The sequence below is a fragment of the Cololabis saira genome, chromosome 7 (genome assembly GCF_033807715.1).
Source record: "Cololabis saira isolate AMF1-May2022 chromosome 7, fColSai1.1, whole genome shotgun sequence".
Taxonomy (NCBI): Eukaryota; Metazoa; Chordata; class Actinopteri; order Beloniformes; family Belonidae; genus Cololabis; species Cololabis saira.
Window position 1 is genome coordinate 42,487,166 of NC_084593.1, and position 22,460 is coordinate 42,509,625.

Here is a 22,460-nt window from a genome sequence, read left to right on the forward strand (position 1 = left end):
GTCAAAGGTGAGTTGCTGAGCAGCGGGGCGGTGAGACGGGTTGGTGAGTGGCTTTCTGCGGGCTGGCTCTTTCACTCCGGTGGCCGGTCGGGGGGAGCTTAACAGCGGGACCCCGGGTTCGCACGGTGAGCCGGGTCTCTGGGTGGCTCCGGGTCTGGAGGGTGAGTCAAAGGTGAGTTGCTGGGGCGCTGTTGCGTGATGGAGGAGTAAGACGTGTTTGCGATAGCTCTGACAACCTTATCTTTATTAAAACACAAAACTTTAATAAATCCGCTCTAAAGATCTTCGGAACGACGCAAGAAGACACGCACAAGCGCAGCACTAAGATTGACATAAGAAGACGATGTCGAAAAAGGTAAAATCTCGAAAAACCGACCAACAAGAAACGGGCCCCGACCAGCCCTCGGACTCCAGTTATGGGGCTGCACCTGATGATGTGTGTGAGCAGGGCGACCCGCCAAACCGTGCATTATTGACCGCTATTTCTGCCCTGCGAAACGAAATCACGCAGATTAAAGACGATATCTGTGCTTCCATTGATGCACGCATACAAATTGTATGCACCGAGTGGAGGGACGAATTAGCCACAACTAAAAAGGAAATTCAATCATCCATTTCAGCACTTGAGGGGACCCAAGCAACGCACGAGAAAACTATTAAAGACCTGGAGAAGTCAGCCTCACTCCACTCCGACGATGTTACTGCTCTCCAGCACCAAGTTGCGAGACTAAACTCTGAAGTGGAGAAATTAACTTCAAAATGTGAGGACTTGGAGGGCCGATCAAGGAGACACAACATTAGAATCACCGGAATCCCGGAGGGAGTAGAAGGATCCAAGCCGCGCGACTATATTGCCGGGCTGCTACAAGACGTGCTGTCCCTGGATGAGAAGCCGCTGATTGACCGAGCGCACCGGACCCTCCGGAGGAGACCCGACCCTGCCGAGCCTCCTAGACCCTTCATCCTGAGGCTCCACTATTATCATGTGTTGGAGGAAATTTTACGGAAAGCCAGGGCGGCGAAACAACTCTACCACAACGGTAAAAGGGTTCAAGTTTTCCCGGATTACCCTCCTGCCGTGGCTAAGCGAAGGGCATTATTCAGCCGCGCCAGAGAGCTGCTGCGTGACAAGCCCGACGTCAGGTATGGATTACTTTATCCCGCAAGACTCCTGATTACCCACAACGGCACACAGACTTCCTTCACAGACCCTAAAAAGGCCGAGGAATACGCCGAGCAAATCTCCGCTCCGGGGCCGTCAACATCGGGGAACGTTTGAACTTTTAAATCATGGTTCTCAGTCTGCATAGCCGCCCGGCGGCTGCCGCCGCCACAGCAGTCACTGTCACAGTCAAGACGCGCGTATGCAACCTGCGCCTCATGGCGGTAAGAATGTGAAACTTGCGGGATGTCATTTGTGGGACCCTAGATTTATGATTAGATTTCGTTTGAGGTATGCCTATTCCTACTCCTTCTGTCTCACTACAGTAATTAAGGTTAAGAATGCTGAGTATAGCAATGTGAGTGTTTATTTTTATTTGTTTGCAATATGATAAAAGGTGAATCCCAGCTCTTTTTAGTTAACATCCTAAAGCCCAGTTCACTAGCGCCACAACCTGGATTGGTTTTCATTATTTATTTATTTACTTATTTATTTTTTTTGTCCCTGGAGTGCTAGTGTAAGATGGTTATGATGCCTTCAAGTACCTGGTTGTGTCTGAGTAACAAACCATATTACAGAGGTTGAAGATGCTGCCAGGTTCAATATTTGAGAAGCTGAATTTTTGTTTATTCTATTTTCTGTTTTTGAAATAATTTAAAGGGTTATATTGGTACAGAGCCTCAGAGAGGAAGACTTTAACACGTCTTTCTCCCTGTCGGTCTCTCAGTGCTTTTATTTGTTCTCAGGCTCAGGTTGCAGATACATTTTAAATACCACACTGTGTTAATTATGTGTCTCTTATTAATATCTGATTCTGGTACTGTGCTTACTTTAAAGTTCCTTCAAGTGTTTTGCTCCTAGTTCATAGAAAATCTTAAGATTGCGGTTAGGTTTTTCCTGAGGCGAAAGCCATAACTTTTTTGTTTTTTCTTATGTTTATCCATGTATAAGGTTTGTATTTTTTGCTGCAAGCTACTGTGGATTTCAAGTTTGAATAAGTGCGTGTTACTACTTGATCGTTCGTTCCCCTTCCATTTAAATATCTTGTTACTGAATGTCAGAGTTGGTGGACCAATTTAGAAGTTAGCAGCAGGCCATCAACAAATGTAGGGTAGTAACATTAGTTATTTTATTTAGCTTCCCTAAGAAGGCTCGCGCCATTCATTTTGAACTGGCTAGAGTAGTTTTGTTTGTTCTTGTTATTTTGTGGTTGTGGTTGACCTGGGGAGGGAAATTTGGGTGGGGGAAGGGACTAGTAGATGGGCGTACAGTGGCGGGGTGGGAGGGATACGAAGACCCTACGAAAAGGTTTTGCATGTCAGCTGAGACACTGATTGTACAATACTGTTCCATAACTGCTGATGACTACGAATGTCAATAACGCAGGGATAAGAAATCTCACATTTTCCAGTTGGAATGTACGAGGAGTAAATAATCCTGTCAAAAGAGGGAAGGTTTTGTCCCATCTTAAAACACTGGCCTCAGACATTATGTTCTTACAGGAGACGCATCTGAATAATAACTCACATGGCAGGCTTAGGACAAGGTGGATAGGTGAAATTTATCACTCCACTTTCTCATCCAAAGCAAGGGGTGCAGCAATTTTATTTAGAAAAGGTGTTCCTTTTGTGCAGAAAAAAATGTTTACTGATAAAGAGGGTCGCTATATTATAGTCATTGGAGAAATACACAATATCTCCCTTACTCTAGTGAATATTTACGCCCCCAATACAGACAACCCTGTATTTTTTCAAAAAGTCTTCGCATTGATACCGGATATCTCACAAACTAATTTGATAATTGGAGGGGATTTTAATACCGTTTTGGATACTTATCTTGATAGATCCTCCACAACAAACCTCTCAAGTAAAACTTCAAGTGAATATCTGAATACATACATAAGTAATACAAACATCCTAGACATATGGCGGATAATGAACCCCTCAGGTAGAGACTATTCATTTTATTCACCTGTGCATAATTCCTATAGTAGGATAGACTACTTCCTAGTCGATGCCAGACTTGCACCTTTTGTATTAGATGTGCGGTATCACAGCATTGTAATTTCAGATCACAGCCCCCTTTCCTTTTCGGTACGCTTAGACCATATGGATAAACCCCATACATCTTGGAGACTAAATCCACAACTTCTCACTGATAAGAAATTCCGGGAATATCTGAATGATCAAATTTCCCTGTACTTTGAGAAGAATGACACTCCTGAGATTTCACCTTCCACCCTTTGGGAAGCGTTCAAAGCCTATATTAGAGGTAGCATAATCTCATTTGAAGCATCAAAGAAAAAAGAAAATATGACCAAGTTAAAGGATTTAGAAAAACGGATCAAGTTACTTGACAGAGAAAATGCTCAGTCCCCATCTAAAGATCTGCATGGGAAAATAGCAACACTGAAGTACGAATACAATGAAATTATGTCTGGGAAAATAAGTAAAGCATTCCTTTATACCAGGCAGAGGTTCTTTGAATTCGGTGATAAACCACATAAATTATTAGCCCGGCAACTTCGGAAAATGGAGAACGATAGGACAATACATATGATAAAGGCCCGCGACAACAAGATCCTCACAAAACCTAAAGATATAAATAGTAGGTTTCTTGAATTTTTTACTGAATTGTATACTTCTAAATCTACCCCGAATTCTGAAATTGTGAATGGATTTCTAGATAAATGCGACCTTCCCAAATTGGGTGTGGAAGATTGTGAATCACTGAACGCTGGGCTTACAGTTGCAGAGGTACAGAGGGCTACTGCCTCATTGAAAAATAATAAAACACCAGGTCCCGATGGTCTTCCTGGAGAACTATATAAAACATATAGTGAAAAATTATCCCCTTATTTATTAAGAGTATTTGAACATGCCCAGACAAATGGTGTTTTGCCGCCGACTTTGACTGAAGCTGTGATCATAGTGATTCATAAAAAAGGGAAAGACCCGCAGCAAGTAGATGCATATCGTCCTATCTCGCTCCTGAATGTTGATGGGAAATTGTTCTCCAAAATACTGGCCAGCAGATTAAATTCCTTGCTAGAGAAACTTATTCACCCAGATCAGACGGGTTTTGTACCGAATAGGAACTCCACCTCCAATCTTAGACGTCTCTTTAATATCATGTACACAAAGAGAGGACCATCCAGCGATCTCGTCATACTCTCGCTTGACGCTCAGAAGGCTTTTGACCAGATTGAATGGAATTACTTATTTGAAGTCCTTAGCAGATTCAATCTCGGCGCTAGATTTCTGTCGTTAATCAAACTCATCTATAATAATCCTACGGCGCAAATTCTAACCAATAGAACATTATCCTCCTCATTTAAGTTGTGCAGAGGAACGAGGCAGGGATGCCCCCTCTCCCCTTTAATCTTCGCTCTTGCCATTGAGCCTTTGGCTCAAAGTATAAGGCTGGACCCTCAGATACATGGTTACACCACTAAAGGAACAAGTAGTAAAATATCCCTGTACGCGGATGACATCCTTCTCCATTTAACACGTCCACATGTTACTATTCCAGCGCTTTTAGATAAAATTGATCTGTTTGGAACCTTCTCAGGTTACCGAATTAACTGGACAAAAAGTGTTCTGATGCCGGTCCACATGGAGGACGTGTCACCCCTGATCAAGTTTCCATTTAGAATCTCCTCAGAAAAATTCACCTACTTGGGGATAGAAGTGACAAGACATCATACCTCTCTTTTACAAGAAAACTTCCCTCCCCTTATAGAAAGATTACGTGCTAGGTTGTTATTTTGGGACTCACTCCCGATTTCGTTAATTGGAAGAATAAATGCGGTGAAAATGGTCTTTCTCCCGCAAATATTATATCTGTTTCAAAACATCCCAGTCTTCCTTAAGAAAACATTTTTTAAACAATTAGACTCTCTAATTACTCCCTTTTTGTGGAGTCACAAACCCCCTAGAATAAGCAAGAAATATCTTTGCAGGCCAAAATCGGCGGGAGGATTGTCACTCCCAAATTTTTTGCTCTATTACTGGGCATCAGCGATTAAGACTGTGACATTCTGGCTAAATACTACAACACCTCCACCTAAATGGCTGCTGATGGAGCGGGAGGACTGTCATCCATGGTCACTGGCTGCGACACTACTGGCTCCAACTAAGATCAGTAGGTTATTATATAACAATAATCCTATTATTCACAACATGATCTGTATCTGGAAACAAATCAAATCCAATTTCAATCTTAAATCTGTGTCCCATGCATTATCGATAGATAGAAACCCCACCTTTGCCCCCTCTGGTTTAAGCAGAGCATTCTCTGTGTGGAGTGAGAAGGGTATTAGATGCGTTGGAGATTTATATATAGGAGGAGTATTTGCTTCATTTTTACAACTGCAGCAGAAATTTGGATTGGGGAATAAGCATTTTTTTCACTACTTGCAAATCAGGGACTACATACGGAAACATTTGAAAGATTTTGAGACGGAATCAAAATCATCATTAGATGACTGTTTGAAACTGCAGCCAACTGAAGCAAAACTGATAACCCGTATTTATAACACCCTCTTATCACTAAGCCACCCCCTGACCATTTACATAGAAATAAATGGGAGAAAGAACTTGGTGAACAGATCCCAGGGGATTTATGGGACAGGGCCCTTGAGAAGATCAATACCTGTTCACACAGTGCAAGACATTGCCTTATTCAATTCAAAATAATACATATGCTTCACTACTCAAAAGAAAAATTACATAATATATATCCAGAGGTCTCACCCATATGTGATAAATGTAAATCCTCTGTCGCAACGCATATTCATAGTTATGTAACATGCCCCAAGATTAATTCATTTTGGATTGATGTTTTTAATATAATGTCTGAGGTCATGAGGATTGCGATCAAACCAGAACCTCTACTCATCATTCTTGGGGTATCTGACACTCTCAACAAACTAAACAAAGCACAACAATGCTTTGTCTCATACAGCCTTATAATTGCAAAGAAAATAGTTCTCACACTATGGAAAAATGTAAATGCGCCAACATCTAAGATGTGGGTAGAGGCCATAACTAACACTCTCCATCTGGAAAGGATTAGACACATTCTGAAAGACAGTGTTCAACACTTCAATAAAACCTGGCAACCTCTTATATCATACCTTGCAAATATGTAAACCCAACACAGCAGCACGTCTCTCAGCAAACACATTACAGCTCCTGACATACAGTAGTAGGTAGGGTCTTCGTGGGGGGAGGGAGGGGAGGCACGACAGGTGAGGGGAGGGTAGCTTACCAGGGATGGGTTTCCCAGTCAACCTTTTGTTTGTTTTGTTTTTGTTTTTTGTTTTTTTCCTTTCTTTCAGTCGTTTTATTTTATTTTAAGTTTTACGATAATAATATAATTCATTGCATCTGATATGTTTTTATTTTATTCTTGTATAATATCCTTTTATAGCCATTTTGTAAAACGTTACTTTTGTATGTAGAAAAAAAAGCCTGGAATGTATGAACAAATATATGTCTAAATGATCAATAAAAAGACTTGTGAGAAAAGGTGAGTTGCTGAGCAGCGGGGCGGTGAGCCGGGTTGGTGAGTGGCTTTCTGCGGGCTGGCTCTTTCACTCCGGTGGCTGGTCGGGGGGGAGCTTAACAGCGGGTCCCCGGGTTCGCACGGTGAGCCGGGTCTTTGGATGGCTCCGGGTCTGGACGGTGAGTCAAAGGTGAGTTTCTGAGCAGCGGGGCGGTGAGACGGGTTGGTGAGTGGCTTTCAGGGCCGTGCTGTCAGTCTGTGTCTGGGACGAGGCGACGGCGGGCATAAAAAGCGATTCTCCCAGAGATGCTCTAGATGCTGTCCTAAATAACTGCTCTTTTTACTTCTTCAATGACATTTTCTGTGTGTATAAAATCCACCCTCAATCAGAGTTTCCTCTGATCAAGCTGCAGCATTTAGAAGCTTCTTTGGCAGGCAGACAGCAACTGCTAGTCTATTTTCTAATGACCATTGTTTACTTGACTCAATCATGTAGGTATCATCGTACGAAACAAGAAGTCTCCCCGTCGGGGAATCGAACCCCGGTCTTCTGCGTGACAGGCAGAGATACTGTCCACTATACTAACGAGGACAGCTTTGTGCCAAAATAACTTCCTGATTGCAGCAACTTAATAACTGTGTACCAATGTCATTGGAAAGTCAGTGTCCATCTCTTTTTAATCTTTTATATCGGTCCTCGATTCTCGGCTCTCCGCGGTCTCAGCGCGACGGGAATGCAGGTGAAGCCCCGAGAGTCTCGGCTCGGTTTGCCGCGAGGCTCTGGTCCAGCTGGTCCGGGGTTCCCCCCACCTCCGGGGACCCCCTCTCGGAACCTCTGCTGCTGGGGTCTGGTGGTGGAGATAGTGTACGTTAATGGAGAATGACTGGCTTTTGGTCAGTTGTGGAACTGCAACAAAATTAATTTCTGCATGAGACCCAATGCGAGAAAGAGATGGTCGGCCTTCCTGTGCTGTGCACCAAGAAGAGGACTGGAGTGGTTTTCCAAGTCCAAATAATGTTATTGCAAAGTCACACATGTTTCCGCCCAGTTTCGAACAGGGGACCTTTCGCGTGTGAGGCGAACGTGATAACCACTACACTACGGAAACAGACATGCTTTGAAAATGGCGGGCATAAAAATAAAATCCTGTAAAAAACTCTGCTACAATTCTTGACAGTAAGATGGATACTGCAGGTTTTCTCCTGGCTGCTCTCAAAGACTCATGCTGATGTTAACCATTACACCATGGAACCCACTTCTGCTGTTATTGTGGTCTGACATTGTGGTGGTGGCACCTGACAGAGTGCTGTCCATGAGTGCTGTCCATGGTACCGAGAGCGTCTGGGTGTTTAGGGTACCAGGGCCCTGGTCCTCCAGCTCCGCGGGCTGGCTCTTTCACTCCGGTGGCTGGTGGGGGGGGGGGCTTAACAGCGGGTCCCCGGGTTCGCACGGTGAGCCGGGTCTCTGGGTGGCTCCGGGTCTGGATGGTGAGTCAAAGGTGAGTTGCTGAGCAGCGGGGCGGTGAGACGGGTTGGTGAGTGGCTTTCTGCGGGCTGGCTCTTTCACTCCGGTGGCCGGTCGGGGGGAGCTTAACAGCGGGACCCCGGGTTCACACGCTGAGCCGGGTCTCTGGGTGGCTCCGGGTCTGGAGGGTGAGTCAAAGGTGAGTTGCTGAGCAGCGGGGCGGTGAGCCGGGTTGGTGAGTGGCTTTCTGCGGGCTGGCTCTTTCACTCCGGTGGCTGGTCGGGGGGGAGCTTAACAGCGGGTCCCCGGGTTCGCACGGTGAGCCGGGTCTTTGGATGGCTCCGGGTCTGAACGGTGAGTCAAAGGTGAGTTTCTGAGCAGCGGGGCGGTGAGACGGGTTGGTGAGTGGCTTTCAGGGCCGTGCTGTCAGTCTGTGTCTGGGACGAGGCGACGGCGGGCATAAAAAGCGATTCTCCCAGAGATGCTCTAGATGCTCTAGATGCTGTCCTAAATAACTGCTCTTTTTACTTCTTCAATGACATTTTCTGTGTGTATAAAATCCACCCTCAATCAGAGTTTCCTCTGATCAAGCTGCAGCATTTAGAAACTTCTTTGGCAGGCAGACAGCAACTGCTAGTCTATTTTCTTAATGACCATTGTTTACTTGACTCAATCATGTAGGTATCATCGTACGAAACAAGAAGTCTCCCCGTCGGGGAATCGAACCCCGGTCTTCTGCGTGACAGGCAGAGATACTGTCCACTATACTAACGAGGACAGCTTTGTGCCAAAAGAACTTCCTGATTGCAGGAACTTAATAACTGTGTAACAATGTCATTGGAAAGTCAGTGTCCATCTCTTTTTAATCTTTTATATCGGTCCTCGATTCTCGGCTCTTCGCGACGGGAATGCAGGTGAAGCCCCGCGAGTCTCGGCTCGGTTTGCCGCGAGGCTCTGGTCCAGCTGGTCCGGGGTTCCCCGCACCTCCGGGGACTCCCTCTCGGAACCTCTGCTGCTGGGGTCTGGTGGTGGAGCTAGTGTACGTTAATGGAGAATGACTGGCTTTTGGTCAGTTGTGGAACTGCAACAAAATTAATTTCTGCATGAGACCCAATGCGAGAAAGAGATGGTCGGCCTTCCTGTCCTGTGCACCAAGAAGAGGACTGGAGTGGTTTTCCAAGTCCAAATAATGTTATTGCAAAGTCATACATGTTTCCACCCAGTTTCGAACAGGGGACCTTTCGCGTGTGAGGCGAACGTGATAACCACTACACTACGGAAACAGACATGCTTTGAAAATGGCGGGCATAAAAATAAAATCCTGTGAAAAACTCTGCTACAATTCTTGACAGTAAGATGGATACTGCAGGTTTTCTCCTGGCTGCTCTCAAAGACTCATGCTGATGTTTACCATTACACCATGGAACCCACTTCTGCTGTTATTGTGGTCTGACATTGTGATGGTGGCACCTGACAGAGTGCTGTCCATGAGTGCTGTCCAAGGTACCGAGAGCGTCTGGGTGTTTAGGGTACCAGGGCCCCGGTCCTCCAGCTCCGCGGGCTGGCTCTTTCACTCCGGTGGCTGGTGAGGGGGGGCTTAACAGCGGGTCCCCGGGTTCGCACGGTGAGCCGGGTCTTTGGGTGACTCCGGGTCTGGATGGTGAGTCAAAGGTGAGTTGCTGAGCAGCGGGGCGGTGAGACGGGTTGGTGAGTGGCTTTCTGCGGGCTGGCTCTTTCACTCCGGTGGCCGGTCGGGGGGAGCTTAACAGCGGGACCCCGGGTTCGCACGGTGAGCCGGGTCTCTGGGTGGCTCCGGGTCTGGAGCGTGAGTCAAAGGGGGGTGACGGGTTGGTGAGTGGCTTTCAGGGCCGTGCTGTCAGTCTGTGTCTGGGACGAGGCGACGACGGGCATAAAAAGCGATTCTCCCAGAGATGCTCTAGATGCTGTCCTAAAAAACTGCTCTTTTTACTTCTTCAATGACATTTTCTGTGTGTATAAAATCCACCCTCAATCAGAGTTTCCTCTGATCAAGCTGCAGCATTTAGAAGCTTCTTTGGCAGGCAGACAGCAACTGCCAGTCTATTTTCTTAATGACCATTGTTTACTTGACTCAATCATGTAGGTATCATCGTACGAAACAAGAAGTCTCCCCGTCGGGGAATCGAACCCCGGTCTTCTGCGTGACAGGCAGAGATACTGTCCACTATACTAACAAGGACAGCTTTGTGCCAAAATATCTTCCTGATTGCAGCAACTTAATAACTGTGTACCAATGTCATTGGAAAGTCAGTGTCCATCTCTTTTTAATCTTTTATATCGGTCCTCGATTCTCGGCTCTCCGCGGTCTCAGCGCGACGGGAATGCAGGTGAAGCCCCGCGAGTCTCTGCTCGGTTTGCCGCGAGGCTCTGGTCCAGCTGGTCCGGGGTTCCCCGCACCTCCGGGGACCCCCTCTCGGAACCTCTGCTGCTGGGGTCTGGTGGTGGAGCTAGTGTACGTTAATGGAGAATGACTGGCTTTTGGTCAGTTGTGGAACTGCAACAAAATTAATTTCTGCATGAGACCCAATGCGAGAAAGAGATGGTCGGCCTTCCTGTCCTGTGCACCAAGAAGAGGACTGGAGTGGTTTTCCAAGTCCAAATAATGTTATTGCAAAGTCATACATGTTTCCGCCCAGTTTCGAACAGGGGACCTTTCGCGGGCTGGCTCTTTCACTCCGGTGGCTGGTGGGGGGGGGGCTTAACAGCGGGTCCCCGGGTTCGCACGGTGAGCCGGGTCTTTGGGTGGCTCCGGGTCTGGATGGTGAGTCAAAGGTGAGTTGCTGAGCAGCGGGGCGGTGAGACGGGTTGGTGAGTGGCTTTCTGCGGGCTGGCTCTTTCACTCCGGTGGCCGGTCGGGGGGAGCTTAACAGCGGGACCCCGGGTTTGCACGGTGAGCCGGGTCTCTGGGTGGCTCCGGGTCTGGAGGGTGAGTCAAAGGTGAGTTGCTGAGCAGCGGGGCGGTGAGCCGGGTTGGTGAGTGGCTTTCTGCGGGCTGGCTCTTTCACTCCGGTGGCTGGTCGGGGGGGAGCTTAACAGCGGGTCCCCGGGTTCGCACGGTGAGCCGCGTCTTTGGATGGCTCCGGGTCTGGACGGTGAGTCAAAGGTGAGTTTCTGAGCAGCGGGGCGGTGAGACGGGTTGGTGAGTTGCTTTCAGGGCCGTGCTGTCAGTCTGTGTCTGGGACGAGGCGACGGGGGGCATAAAAAGCGATTCTCCCAGAGATGCTCTAGATGCTGTCCTAAATAACTGCTCTTTTTACTTCTTCAATGACATTTTCTGTGTGTATAAAATCCACCCTAAATCAGAGTTTCCTCTGATCAAGCTGCAGCATTTAGAAGCTTCTTTGGCAGGCAGACAGCAACTGCTAGTCTATTTTCTTAATGACCATTGTTTACTTGACTCAATCATGTAGGTATCATCGTACGAAACAAGAAGTCTCCCCGTCGGGGAATCGAACCCCGGTCTTCTGCGTGACAGGCAGAGATACTGTCCACTATACTAACGAGGACAGCTTTGTGCCAAAAGAACATCCTGATTGCAGGAACTTAATAACTGTGTACCAATGTCATTGGAAAGTCAGTGTCCATCTCTTTTTAATCTTTTATATCGGTCCTCGATTCTCGGCTCTCCGCGGTCTCAGCGCGACGGGAATGCAGGTGAAGCCCCGCGAGCCTCGGTTCGGTTTGCCGCGAGGCTCTGGTCCAGCTGGTCCGGGGTTCCCCGCACCTCCGGGGACCTCCTCTCGGAACCTCTGCTGCTGGGGTCTGGTGGTGGAGCTAGTGTACGTTAATGGAGAATGACTGGCTTTTGGTCAGTTGTGGAACTGCAACAAAATTAATTTCTGCACGAGACCCAATGCGAGAAAGAGATGGTCGGCCTTCCTGTCCTGTGCACCAAGAAGAGGACTGGAGTGGTTTTCCAAGTCCAAATAATGTTATTGCAAAGTCATACATGTTTCCGCCCAGTTTCGAACAGGGGACCTTTCGCGTGTGAGGCGAACGTGATAACCACTACACTACGGAAACAGACATGCTTTGAAAATGGCGGGCATAAAAATAAAATCCTGTAAAAAACTCTGCTACAATTCTTGACAGTAAGATGGATACTGCAGGTTTTCTCCTGGCTGCTCTCAAAGACTCATGCTGATGTTAACCATCAAACCATGGAACCCACTTCTGCTGTTATTGTGGTCTGACATTGTGGTGGTGGCACCTGACAGAGTGCTGTCCATGAGTGCTGTCCATGGTACCGAGAGCGTCTGGATGTTTAGGGTACCAGGGCCCCGGTCCTCCAGCTCCGCGGGCTGGCTCTTTCACTCCGGTGGCTGGTGAGGGGAGGGCTTAACAGCGGGTCCCCGGGTTCGCACGGTGAGCCGGGTCTTTGGGTGACTCCGGGTCTGGATGGTGAGTCAAAGGTGAGTTGCTGAGCAGCGGGGCGGTGAGACGGGTTGGTGAGTGGCTTTCTGCGGGCTGGCTCTTTCACTCCGGTGGCCGGTCGGGGGGAGCTTAACAGCGGGACCCCGGGTTCGCACGGTGAGCAGGGTCTCTGGGTGGCTCCGGGTCTGGAGGGTGAGTCAAAGGGGGGTGACGGGTTGGTGAGTGGCTTTCAGGGCCGTGCTGTCAGTCTGTGTCTGGGACGAGGCGACGGCGGGCATAAAAAGCGATTCTCCCAGAGATGCTCTAGATGCTGTCCTAAATAACTGCTCTTTTTACTTCTTCAATGACATTTTCTGTGTGTATAAAATCCACCCTCAATCAGAGTTTCCTCTGATCAAGCTGCAGCATTTAGAAGCTTCTTTGGCAGGCAGACAGCAACTGCTAGTCTATTTTCTTAATGACCATTGTTTACTTGACTCAATCATGTAGGTATCATCGTACGAAACAAGAAGTCTCCCCGTCGGGGAATCGAACCCCGGTCTTCTGCGTGACAGGCAGAGATACTGTCCACTATACTAACGAGGACAGCTTTATGCCAAAACAACTTCCTGATTGCAGCAACTTAATAACTGTGTACCAATGTCATTGGAAAGTCAGTGTCCATCTCTTTTTAATCTTTTATATCGGTCCTCGATTCTCGGCTCTCCGCGGTCTCAGCGCGACGGGAATGCAGTTGAAGCCCCGCGAGTCTCGGCTCGGTTTGCCGCGAGGCACTGGTCCAGCTGGTCCGGGGTTCCCCCCACCTCCGGGGACCCCCTCTCGGAACCTCTGCTGCTGGGGTCTGGTGGTGGAGCTAGTGTACGTTAATGGAGAATGACTGGCTTTTGGTCAGTTGTGGAACTGCAACAAAATTAATTTCTGCATGAGACCCAATGCGAGAAAGAGATGGTCGGCCTTCCTGTCCTGTGCACCAAGAAGAGGACTGGAGTGGTTTTCCAAGTCCAAATAAAGTTATTGCAAAGTCATACATGTTTCCGCCCAGTTTCGAACAGGGGACCTTTCGCGTGTGAGGCGAACGTGATAACCACTACACTACGGAAACAGACATGCTTTGAAAATGGCGGGCATAAAAATAAAATCCTGTAAAAAACTCTGCTACAATTCTTGACAGTAAGATGGATACTGTAGGTTTTCTCCTGGCTGCTCTCAAAGACTCATGCTGATGTTAACCATTAAACCATGGAACCCACTTCTGCTGTTATTGTGGTCTGACATTGTGGTGGTGGCACCTGACAGAGTGCTGTCCATGAGTGCTGTCCATGGTACCGAGAGCGTCTGGATGTTTAGGGTACCAGGGCCCCGGTCCTCCAGCTCCGCGGGCTGGCTCTTTCACTCCGGTGGCTGGTGATGGGGGGCTTAACAGCGGGTCCCCGGGTTCGCACGGTGAGCCGGGTCTTTGGGTGGCTCCGGGTCTGGATGGTGAGTCAAAGGTGAGTTGCTGAGCAGCGGGGCGGTGAGACGGGTTGGTGAGTGGCTTTCTGCGGGCTGGCTCTTTCACTCCGGTGGCCGGTCGGGGGGAGCTTAACAGCGGGACCCCGGGTTCGCACGGTGAGCCGGGTCTCTGGGTGGCTCCGGGTCTGGAGGGTGAGTCAAAGGGGGGTGACGGGTTGGTGAGTGGCTTTCACGGCCGTGCTGTCAGTCTGTGTCTGGGACGAGGCGACGGCGGGCATAAAAAGCGATTCTCCCAGAGATGCTCTACATGCTGTCCTAAATAACTGCTCTTTTTACTTCTTCAATGACATTTTCTGCGTGTATTAAATCCACCCTCAATCAGAGTTTCCTCTGATCAAGCTGCAGCATTTAGAAGCTTCTTTGGCAGGCAGACAGTAACTGCTAGTCTATTTTCTTAATGACCATTGTTTACTTGACTCAATCATGTAGGTATCATCGTACGAAACAAGAAGTCTCCCCGTCGGGGAATCGAACCCCGGTCTTCTGCGTGACAGGCAGAGATACTGTCCACTATACTAACGAGGACAGCTTTGTGCCAAAATAACTTCCTGATTGCAGCAACTTAATAACTGTGTACCAATGTCATTGGAAATTTAGTGTCCATCTCTTTTTAATCTTTTATATCGGTCCTCGATTCTCGGCTCTCCGCGGTCTCAGCGCGACGGGAATGCAGGTGAAGCCCCGCGAGTCTCGGCTCGGTTTGCCGCGAGGCTCTGGTCCAGCTGGTCCGGGGTTCCCCCCACCTCCGGGGACTCCCTCTCGGAACCTCTGCTGCTGGGGTCTGGTGGTGGAGCTAGTGTACGTTAATGGAGAATGACTGGCTTTTGGTCAGTTGTGGAACTGCAACAAAATTAATTTCTGCATGAGACCCAATGCGAGAAAGAGATGGTCGGCCTTCCTGTCCTGTGCACCAAGAAGAGGACTGGAGTGGTTTTCCAAGTCCAAATAATGTTATTGCAAAGTCATACATGTTTCCGCCCAGTTTCGAACAGGGGACCTTTCGCGGGCTGGCTCTTTCACTCCGGTGGCTGGTGGGGGGGGGGCTTAACAGCGGGTCCCCGGGTTCGCACGGTGAGCCGGGTCTTTGGGTGGCTCCGGGTCTGGATGGTGAGTCAAAGGTGAGTTGCTGAGCAGCGGGGCGGTGAGACGGGTTGGTGAGTGGCTTTCTGCGGGCTGGCTCTTTCACTCCGGTGGCCGGTCGGGGGGAGCTTAACAGCGGGACCCCGGGTTTGCACGGTGAGCCGGGTCTCTGGGTGGCTCCGGGTCTGGAGGGTGAGTCAAAGGTGAGTTGCTGAGCAGCGGGGCGGTGAGCCGGGTTGGTGAGTGGCTTTCTGCGGGCTGGCTCTTTCACTCCGGTGGCTGGTCGGGGGGGAGCTTAACAGCGGGTCCCCGGGTTCGCACGGTGAGCCGCGTCTTTGGATGGCTCCGGGTCTGGACGGTGAGTCAAAGGTGAGTTTCTGAGCAGCGGGGCGGTGAGACGGGTTGGTGAGTTGCTTTCAGGGCCGTGCTGTCAGTCTGTGTCTGGGACGAGGCGACGGGGGGCATAAAAAGCGATTCTCCCAGAGATGCTCTAGATGCTGTCCTAAATAACTGCTCTTTTTACTTCTTCAATGACATTTTCTGTGTGTATAAAATCCACCCTAAATCAGAGTTTCCTCTGATCAAGCTGCAGCATTTAGAAGCTTCTTTGGCAGGCAGACAGCAACTGCTAGTCTATTTTCTTAATGACCATTGTTTACTTGACTCAATCATGTAGGTATCATCGTACGAAACAAGAAGTCTCCCCGTCGGGGAATCGAACCCCGGTCTTCTGCGTGACAGGCAGAGATACTGTCCACTATACTAACGAGGACAGCTTTGTGCCAAAAGAACATCCTGATTGCAGGAACTTAATAACTGTGTACCAATGTCATTGGAAAGTCAGTGTCCATCTCTTTTTAATCTTTTATATCGGTCCTCGATTCTCGGCTCTCCGCGGTCTCAGCGCGACGGGAATGCAGGTGAAGCCCCGCGAGCCTCGGTTCGGTTTGCCGCGAGGCTCTGGTCCAGCTGGTCCGGGGTTCCCCGCACCTCCGGGGACCTCCTCTCGGAACCTCTGCTGCTGGGGTCTGGTGGTGGAGCTAGTGTACGTTAATGGAGAATGACTGGCTTTTGGTCAGTTGTGGAACTGCAACAAAATTAATTTCTGCACGAGACCCAATGCGAGAAAGAGATGGTCGGCCTTCCTGTCCTGTGCACCAAGAAGAGGACTGGAGTGGTTTTCCAAGTCCAAATAATGTTATTGCAAAGTCATACATGTTTCCGCCCAGTTTCGAACAGGGGACCTTTCGCGTGTGAGGCGAACGTGATAACCACTACACTACGGAAACAGACATGCTTTGAAAATGGCGGGCATAAAAATAAAATCCTGTAAAAAACTCTGCTACAATTCTTGACAGTAAGATGGATACTGCAGGTTTTCTCCTGGCTGCTCTCAAAGACTCATGCTGATGTTAACCATCAAACCATGGAACCCACTTCTGCTGTTATTGTGGTCTGACATTGTGGTGGTGGCACCTGACAGAGTGCTGTCCATGAGTGCTGTCCATGGTACCGAGAGCGTCTGGATGTTTAGGGTACCAGGGCCCCGGTCCTCCAGCTCCGCGGGCTGGCTCTTTCACTCCGGTGGCTGGTGAGGGGAGGGCTTAACAGCGGGTCCCCGGGTTCGCACGGTGAGCCGGGTCTTTGGGTGACTCCGGGTCTGGATGGTGAGTCAAAGGTGAGTTGCTGAGCAGCGGGGCGGTGAGACGGGTTGGTGAGTGGCTTTCTGCGGGCTGGCTCTTTCACTCCGGTGGCCGGTCGGGGGGAGCTTAACAGCGGGACCCCGGGTTCGCACGGTGAGCAGGGTCTCTGGGTGGCTCCGGGTCTGGAGGGTGAGTCAAAGGGGGGTGACGGGTTGGTGAGTGGCTTTCAGGGCCGTGCTGTCAGTCTGTGTCTGGGACGAGGCGACGGCGGGCATAAAAAGCGATTCTCCCAGAGATGCTCTAGATGCTGTCCTAAATAACTGCTCTTTTTACTTCTTCAATGACATTTTCTGTGTGTATAAAATCCACCCTCAATCAGAGTTTCCTCTGATCAAGCTGCAGCATTTAGAAGCTTCTTTGGCAGGCAGACAGCAACTGCTAGTCTATTTTCTTAATGACCATTGTTTACTTGACTCAATCATGTAGGTATCATCGTACGAAACAAGAAGTCTCCCCGTCGGGGAATCGAACCCCGGTCTTCTGCGTGACAGGCAGAGATACTGTCCACTATACTAACGAGGACAGCTTTATGCCAAAACAACTTCCTGATTGCAGCAACTTAATAACTGTGTACCAATGTCATTGGAAAGTCAGTGTCCATCTCTTTTTAATCTTTTATATCGGTCCTCGATTCTCGGCTCTCCGCGGTCTCAGCGCGACGGGAATGCAGTTGAAGCCCCGCGAGTCTCGGCTCGGTTTGCCGCGAGGCTCTGGTCCAGCTGGTCCGGGGTTCCCCCCACCTCCGGGGACCCCCTCTCGGAACCTCTGCTGCTGGGGTCTGGTGGTGGAGCTAGTGTACGTTAATGGAGAATGACTGGCTTTTGGTCAGTTGTGGAACTGCAACAAAATTAATTTCTGCATGAGACCCAATGCGAGAAAGAGATGGTCGGCCTTCCTGTCCTGTGCACCAAGAAGAGGACTGGAGTGGTTTTCCAAGTCCAAATAAAGTTATTGCAAAGTCATACATGTTTCCGCCCAGTTTCGAACAGGGGACCTTTCGCGTGTGAGGCGAACGTGATAACCACTACACTACGGAAACAGACATGCTTTGAAAATGGCGGGCATAAAAATAAAATCCTGTAAAAAACTCTGCTACAATTCTTGACAGTAAGATGGATACTGTAGGTTTTCTCCTGGCTGCTCTCAAAGACTCATGCTGATGTTAACCATTAAACCATGGAACCCACTTCTGCTGTTATTGTGGTCTGACATTGTGGTGGTGGCACCTGACAGAGTGCTGTCCATGAGTGCTGTCCATGGTACCGAGAGCGTCTGGGTGTTTAGGGTACCAGGGCCCCGGTCCTCCAGCTCCGCGGGCTGGCTCCTTCACTCCGGTGGCTGGTGAGGGGGGGGCTTAATAGCGGGTCCCCTGGTTCGCACGGTGAGCCAGGTCTTTGGGTGGCTCCGGGTCTTGATGGTGAGTCAAAGGTGAGTTGCTGAGCAGCGGGGCGGTGAGACGGGTTGGTGAGTGGCTTTCTGCGGGCTGGCTCTTTCACTCCGGTGGCCGGTCGGGGGGAGCTTAACAGCGGGACCCCGGGTTCGCACGGTGAGCCGGGTCTCTGGGTGGCTCCGGGTCTGGAGGGTGAGTCAAAGGGGGGTGACGGGTTGGTGAGTGGCTTTCAGGGCCGTGCTGTCAGTCTGTGTCTGGGACGAGGTGACGGCGGGCATAAAAAGCGATTCTCCCAGAGATGCTCTAGATGCTGTCCTAAATAACTGCTCTTTTTACTTCTTCAATGACATTTTCTGTGTGTATAAAATCCACCCTCAATCAGAGTTTCCTCTGATCAAGCTGCAGCATTTAGAAGCTTCTTTGGCAGGCAGACAGCAACTGCTAGTCTATTTTCTTAATGACCATTGTTTACTTGACTCAATCATGTAGGTATCATCGTACGAAACAAGAAGTCTCCCCGTCGGGGAATCGAACCCCGGTCTTCTGCGTGACAGGCAGAGATACTGTCCACTATACTAACGAGAATAGCTTTGTGCCAAAATAACTTCCTGATTGCAGCAACTTAATAACTGTGTACCAATGTCATTGGAAAGTCAGTGTCCATCTCTTTTTAATCTTTTATATCGGTCCTCGATTCTCGGCTCTCCGCGGTCTCAGCGCGACGGGAATGCAGTTGAAGCCCCGCGAGTCTCGGCTCGGTTTGCCGCGAGGCTCTGGTCCAGCTGGTCCGGGGTTCCCCCCACCTCCGGGGACCCCCTCTCGGAACCTCTGCTGCTGGGGTCTGGTGGTGGAGCTAGTGTACGTTAATGGAGAATGACTGGCTTTTGGTCAGTTGTGGAACTGCAACAAAATTAATTTCTGCATGAGACCCAATGCGAGAAAGAGATGGTCGGCCTTCCTGTCCTGTGCACCAAGAAGAGGACTGGAGTGGTTTTCCAAGTCCAAATAATGTTATTGCAAAGTCATACATGTTTCCGCCCAGTTTCGAACAGGGGACCTTTCGCGTGTGAGGCGAACGTGATAACCACTACTCTACGGAAACAGACATGCTTTGAAAATGGCGGGCATAAAAATAAAATCCTGTAAAAAACTCTGCTACAATTCTTGACAGTAAGATGGATACTGTAGGTTTTCTCCTGGCTGCTCTCAAAGACTCATGCTGATGTTAACCATTAAACCATGGAACCCACTTCTGCTGTTATTGTGGTCTGACATTGTGGTGGTGGCACCTGACAGAGTGCTGTCCATGAGTGCTGTCCATGGTACCGAGAGCGTCTGGGTGTTTAGGGTACCAGGGCCCCGGTCCTCCAGCTCCGCGGGCTGGCTCCTTCACTCCGGTGGCTGGTGAGGGGGGGGCTTAATAGCGGGTCCCCTGGTTCGCACGGTGAGCCAGGTCTTTGGGTGGCTCCGGGTCTTGATGGTGAGTCAAAGGTGAGTTGCTGAGCAGCGGGGCGGTGAGACGGGTTGGTGAGTGGCTTTCTGCGGGCTGGCTCTTTCACTCCGGTGGCCGGTCGGGGGGAGCTTAACAGCGGGACCCCGGGTTCGCACGGTGAGCCGGGTCTCTGGGTGGCTCCGGGTCTGGAGGGTGAGTCAAAGGGGGGTGACGGGTTGGTGAGTGGCTTTCAGGGCCGTGCTGTCAGTCTGTGTCTGGGACGAGGCGACGGCGGGCGTAAAAAGCGATTCTCCCAGAGATGCTCTAGATGCTGTCCTAAATAACTGCTCTTTTTACTTCTTCAATGACATTTTCTGTGTGTATAAAATCCACCCTCGATCAGAGTTTCCTCTGATCAAGCTGCAGCATTTAGAAGCTTCTTTGGCAGCCAGACAGCAACCGCTAGTCTATTTTCTTAATGACCATTGTTTACTTGACTCAATCATGTAGGTATCATCGTACGAAACAAGAAGTCTCCCCGTCGGGGAATCGAACCCCGGTCTTCTGCGTGACAGGCAGAGATACTGTCCACTATACTAACGAGGAGAGCTTTGTGCCAAAATAACTTCCTGATTGCAGCAACTTAATAACTGTGTACCAATGTCATTGGAAAGTCAGTGTCCATCTCTTTTTAATCTTTTATATCGGTCCTCGATTCTCGGCTCTCCGCGGTCTCAGCGCGACGGGAATGCAAGTGAAGCCCCGCGAGTCTCGGCTCGGTTTGCCGCGAGGCTCTGGTCCAGCTGGTCCGGGGTTCCCCCCACCTCCGGGGACCCCCTCTCGGAACCTCTGCTGCTGGGGTCTGGTGGTGGAGCTAGTGTACGTTAATGGAGAATGACTGGCTTTTGGTCAGTTGTGGAACTGCAACAAAATTAATTTCTGCATGATACCCAATGCGAGAAAGAGATGGTCGGCCTTCCTGTCCTGTGCACCAAGAAGAGGACTGGAGTGGTTTTCCAAGTCCAAATAATGTTATTGCAAAGTCATACATGTTTCCGCCCAGTTTCGAACAGGGGACCTTTCGCGTGTGAGGCGAACGTGATAACCACTACACTACGGAAACAGACATGCTTTGAAAATGGCGGGCATAAAAATAAAATCCTGTAAAAAACTCTGCTACAATTCTTGACAGTAAGATGGATACTGTAGGTTTTCTCCTGGCTGCTCTCAAAGACTCATGCTGATGTTAACCATTACACCATGGAACCCACTTCTGCTGTTATTGTGGTCTGACATTGTGGTGGTGGCACCTGACAGAGTGCTGTCCATGAGTGCTGTCCATGGTACCGAGAGCGTCTGGGTGTTTAGGGTACCAGGGCCCCGGTCCTCCAGCTCCGCGTGCTGGCTCTTTCACTCCGGTGGCTGGTGAGGGTGGGGCTTAACAGCGGGTCCCCGGGTTCGCACGGTGAGCCGGGTCTTTGGGTGGCTCCGGGTCTGGATGGTGAGTCAAAGGTGAGTTGCTGAGCAGCGGGGCGGTGAGACGGGTTGGTGAGTGGCTTTCTGCGGGCTGGCTCTTTCACTCCGGTGGCCGGTCGGGGGGAGCTTAACAGCGGGACCCCGGGTTCGCAGGGTGAGCCGGGTCTCTGGGTGGCTCCGGGTCTGGAGGGTGAGTCAAAGGTGAGTTGCTGAGCAGCGGGGCGGTGAGCCGGGTTGGTGAGTGGCTTTCTGCGGGCTGGCTCTTTCACTCCGGTGGATGGTCGGGGGGGAGCTTAGCAGCGGGTCCCCGGGTTCGCACGGTGAGCCGGGTCTTTGGATGGCTCCGGGTCTGGACGGTGAGTCAAAGGTGAGTTTCTGAGCAGCGGGGCGGTGAGACGGGTTGGTGAGTGGCTTTCAGGGCCGTGCTGTCAGTCTGTGTCTGGGACGAGGCGACGGCGGGCATAAAAAGCGATTCTCCCAGAGATGCTCTAGATGCTGTCCTAAATAACTGCTCTTTTTACTTCTTCAATGACATTTTCTGTGTGTATAAAATCCACCCTCAATCAGAGTTTCCTCTGATCAAGCTGCAGCATTTAGAAGCTTCTTTGGCAGGCAGACAGCAACTGCTAGTCTATTTTCTTAATGACCATTGTTTACTTGACTCAATCATGTAGGTATCATCGTACGAAACAAGAAGTCTCCCCGTCGGGGAATCGAACCCCGGTCTTCTGCGTGACAGGCAGAGATACTGTCCACTATACTAACGAGGACAGCTTTGTGCCAAAATAACTTCCTGATTGCAGCAACTTAATAACTGTGTACCAATGTCATTGGAAAGTCAGTGTCCATCTATTTTTAATCTTTTATATCGGTCCTCGATTCTCGGCTCTCCGCGGTCTCAGCGCGACGGGAATGCAGGTGAAGCCCCGCGAGTCTCGGCTCGGTTTGCCGCGAGGCTCTGGTCCAGCTGGTCCGGGGTTCCCCCCACCTCCGGGGACCCCCTCTCGGAACCTCTGCTGCTGGGGTCTGGTGGTGGAGCTAGTGCAGATATGCTTTAAAAATGGCGGGCATAAAAATAAAATCCTGTAAAAAACTCTGCTACAATTCTTGACAGTAAGATGGATACTGCAGGTTTTCTCCTGGCTGCTCTCAAAGACTCATGCTGATGTTAACCATTACACCATGGAACCCACTTCTGCTGTTATTGTGGTCTGACATTGTGGTGGTGGCACCTGACAGAGTGCTGTCCATGAGTGCTGTCCATGGTACCGAGAGCGTCTGGGTGTTTAGGGTACCAGGGCCCTGGTCCTCCAGCTCCG

General features: G+C 49.9%; 16 non-coding genes across 16 annotated transcripts; all 16 read right to left on the reverse strand.

The window, feature by feature from the left end:
- Positions 1-7,190: 7,190 nt before the first annotated feature.
- trnad-guc (transfer RNA aspartic acid (anticodon GUC)) lies at positions 7,191-7,262 on the reverse strand. The gene has a single exon. It is a non-coding gene; the product is annotated as a tRNA-Asp (tRNA).
- A 444-nt stretch (positions 7,263-7,706) lies between these two features.
- On the reverse strand, positions 7,707-7,779 carry trnav-cac (transfer RNA valine (anticodon CAC)). The gene has a single exon. It is a non-coding gene; the product is annotated as a tRNA-Val (tRNA).
- A 1,061-nt stretch (positions 7,780-8,840) lies between these two features.
- Positions 8,841-8,912, reverse strand: trnad-guc (transfer RNA aspartic acid (anticodon GUC)). Its single transcript has one exon. It is a non-coding gene; the product is annotated as a tRNA-Asp (tRNA).
- Positions 8,913-9,345: 433 nt separating this feature from the next.
- Positions 9,346-9,418, reverse strand: trnav-cac (transfer RNA valine (anticodon CAC)). The gene has a single exon. It is a non-coding gene; the product is annotated as a tRNA-Val (tRNA).
- Positions 9,419-11,608: 2,190 nt separating this feature from the next.
- trnad-guc (transfer RNA aspartic acid (anticodon GUC)) lies at positions 11,609-11,680 on the reverse strand. The gene has a single exon. It is a non-coding gene; the product is annotated as a tRNA-Asp (tRNA).
- Positions 11,681-12,124: 444 nt separating this feature from the next.
- trnav-cac (transfer RNA valine (anticodon CAC)) lies at positions 12,125-12,197 on the reverse strand. The gene has a single exon. It is a non-coding gene; the product is annotated as a tRNA-Val (tRNA).
- An 864-nt stretch (positions 12,198-13,061) lies between these two features.
- On the reverse strand, positions 13,062-13,133 carry trnad-guc (transfer RNA aspartic acid (anticodon GUC)). The gene has a single exon. It is a non-coding gene; the product is annotated as a tRNA-Asp (tRNA).
- A 444-nt stretch (positions 13,134-13,577) lies between these two features.
- trnav-cac (transfer RNA valine (anticodon CAC)) lies at positions 13,578-13,650 on the reverse strand. Its single transcript has one exon. It is a non-coding gene; the product is annotated as a tRNA-Val (tRNA).
- An 863-nt stretch (positions 13,651-14,513) lies between these two features.
- On the reverse strand, positions 14,514-14,585 carry trnad-guc (transfer RNA aspartic acid (anticodon GUC)). The gene has a single exon. It is a non-coding gene; the product is annotated as a tRNA-Asp (tRNA).
- Positions 14,586-15,840: 1,255 nt separating this feature from the next.
- Positions 15,841-15,912, reverse strand: trnad-guc (transfer RNA aspartic acid (anticodon GUC)). Its single transcript has one exon. It is a non-coding gene; the product is annotated as a tRNA-Asp (tRNA).
- Positions 15,913-16,356: 444 nt separating this feature from the next.
- Positions 16,357-16,429, reverse strand: trnav-cac (transfer RNA valine (anticodon CAC)). The gene has a single exon. It is a non-coding gene; the product is annotated as a tRNA-Val (tRNA).
- An 864-nt stretch (positions 16,430-17,293) lies between these two features.
- On the reverse strand, positions 17,294-17,365 carry trnad-guc (transfer RNA aspartic acid (anticodon GUC)). The gene has a single exon. It is a non-coding gene; the product is annotated as a tRNA-Asp (tRNA).
- Positions 17,366-17,809: 444 nt separating this feature from the next.
- On the reverse strand, positions 17,810-17,882 carry trnav-cac (transfer RNA valine (anticodon CAC)). Its single transcript has one exon. It is a non-coding gene; the product is annotated as a tRNA-Val (tRNA).
- A 2,317-nt stretch (positions 17,883-20,199) lies between these two features.
- Positions 20,200-20,271, reverse strand: trnad-guc (transfer RNA aspartic acid (anticodon GUC)). Its single transcript has one exon. It is a non-coding gene; the product is annotated as a tRNA-Asp (tRNA).
- A 444-nt stretch (positions 20,272-20,715) lies between these two features.
- On the reverse strand, positions 20,716-20,788 carry trnav-cac (transfer RNA valine (anticodon CAC)). The gene has a single exon. It is a non-coding gene; the product is annotated as a tRNA-Val (tRNA).
- Positions 20,789-21,839: 1,051 nt separating this feature from the next.
- Positions 21,840-21,911, reverse strand: trnad-guc (transfer RNA aspartic acid (anticodon GUC)). Its single transcript has one exon. It is a non-coding gene; the product is annotated as a tRNA-Asp (tRNA).
- Between the last annotated feature and the right edge of the window lie 549 nt (positions 21,912-22,460).